Consider the following 2182-nt stretch of genomic DNA (forward strand, 5'->3'; position numbering starts at 1 on the left):
CCGCATTCACTTTTATTTTGTCCAACTTCTATTTCCGTATTTTTTTGTTTTGTAGAAACGATAAACTTATACATTAGATTTTTAGTTTCGATTTGATTTAGAACCTTTGCAAATTTGTTTTATTTGTCCTATTTTTATTTTCCCCCCCTTTGCCTTCTTCAAATGTGATTGAGAGCAGAAGATAATATACATTAGATTTTTGGTTTCAATTTGATTTAGAACCTTTGCAAATTTGTTTTATTTGTCCTATTTTTATTTTTTTCCCCTTTGCCTTCTTCAAATGTGATTGAGAACAAAAGATAATATTGAAAACTTCCAATATCTTATAGAATTTAAAGGAAGAAAAAAGAAAATATATCTCAAATTTTATAATCCTAAATTTCAAATAAATAGAAAGATATATATTAAACTGAATTTATTAATTTCATGTTGAGCTTAAATGTGGAATTTTTTGTTTCACATGCATGTATATGTGTCATATCCACATAATTAATATGTATTTTTGTTCTAATATTCATTCAATATATCCAATTAGTTTGAAGTCAGCACCAAGAAGGAATTTTATTAAAAAACGATCATTTCCAGTCAAAATTTTCTCTATTTTCAGTTGAATAAACATCAGTATTCTGATATGTCCAAAGTAATTTGGGATTGTAGCTAGTAGATTGCTTCATTGATTCATACTAAATTTTGGATAGTGGTCCATTGACAAGTGACATGCGACGACACCAATGCTTATTATTTTGAGGGAGAGTAATTTCACGATTCATTATTTAGCAAATTTTGGTATGTGTGGAATTCAGGAAAGGATCGAATCATAATAATTTATTATATGCAATTTTACCTTATATTTTTGCAAGAGGATGTTTCATGACTTGAACTCAACAACAACAATACATTCAGTGTATTTCACATAATGGGGGACTAAGATCTGGAGAGAGTAAAGTGCACACATCCCATACCACTACCTAAAAGGTGAGCTCGACAAACTATTTTCGATAGACCCTCGACTCAAGATAAAATACAATCTAGTAAAAAGATGAAAAAGGATACAAAAGATAATAAGGAGTAACAACACCATAACAGCAACAAAATAATACTACCACAACATAATACTACAAAAGATCTATTTGAGATAATATATATCAATAAGAATTAAAAAATAGAAGAAGTACAAGCACAACACTACGACTATTGATAATAAAAACAATAGTTTGAATCCGTAACCTTAAAAAAATAAAAAACTATTTATATTAATTTAGGATATTTATATATATTACGAAAAAGGGTCTAATATACCCTTCAACTATTGAAAATGGTACACAAATATCCTCCTTCCACCTTTAGGCTCAAAAATATCCTTCCATCCATTTATTTGGCTCAAAAATACTCTTAATGTATTAGAAATGGCTAAAAAATATCCTTCTTCCTCTATTGGTTCAAAAATACCCCTCCATCCACCTATTTGGATAAAAAATACTCTTAACATTAAATTTAAGTTCAAAAATGTCTCCTCCTTCATATTACATTATTTTTTTTGGTTTCACGTAGGGTAATTTTTTTTTAATTACAATTTTTTAATTATGATATTATATATTTTTTGGTGGAATAGAAATGTATTAATTAGTATATTATTTTTTTGGTTGCACGTAGTGGTGGACTTTTTTTAGTTACAATTTATTTTATTATTATATTATTTTAAAGTTTTTTTAATTACAACTTTTTATTATTATATTATTTCTAAATTTTTTTAATTATAATTTTTTATTATTATATAGTTTTTGTGGGTTTTACGTCAGGGGTGTTTTTTTTTTAATTATTATTATTTTAATTTTAGGCTGGTACCAAGTTATCAAGTAATTTATGGTACATCATAATAACTATATTTATGGTAATTTTTATTTTTTCAAGAAATATATTTTTTCTATTTTAGGACTCTTAATTTCTTTCCATATATTTTAGGACTCTTAATTTTCCTATATGTTTTGGGTTTCATATTTATATATTTTGGGACTCTTAATTCCATTCTATATATTTATTTAATAAAATAAAAATTAAAGGAAAAAGATTAAATTATTTTATCTATTGTAAAGTCTTCTAAGGGAGAATGCTTTTTAAAAAACGTTTTTTTTTTTCGGTTTCACGTAGGGGTGTTTTTTTTAATTACATTTTAATATATATA

This window comes from Capsicum annuum, chromosome 5 (assembly GCF_002878395.1).
Source record: "Capsicum annuum cultivar UCD-10X-F1 chromosome 5, UCD10Xv1.1, whole genome shotgun sequence".
NCBI lineage: Eukaryota > Viridiplantae > Streptophyta > Magnoliopsida > Solanales > Solanaceae > Capsicum > Capsicum annuum.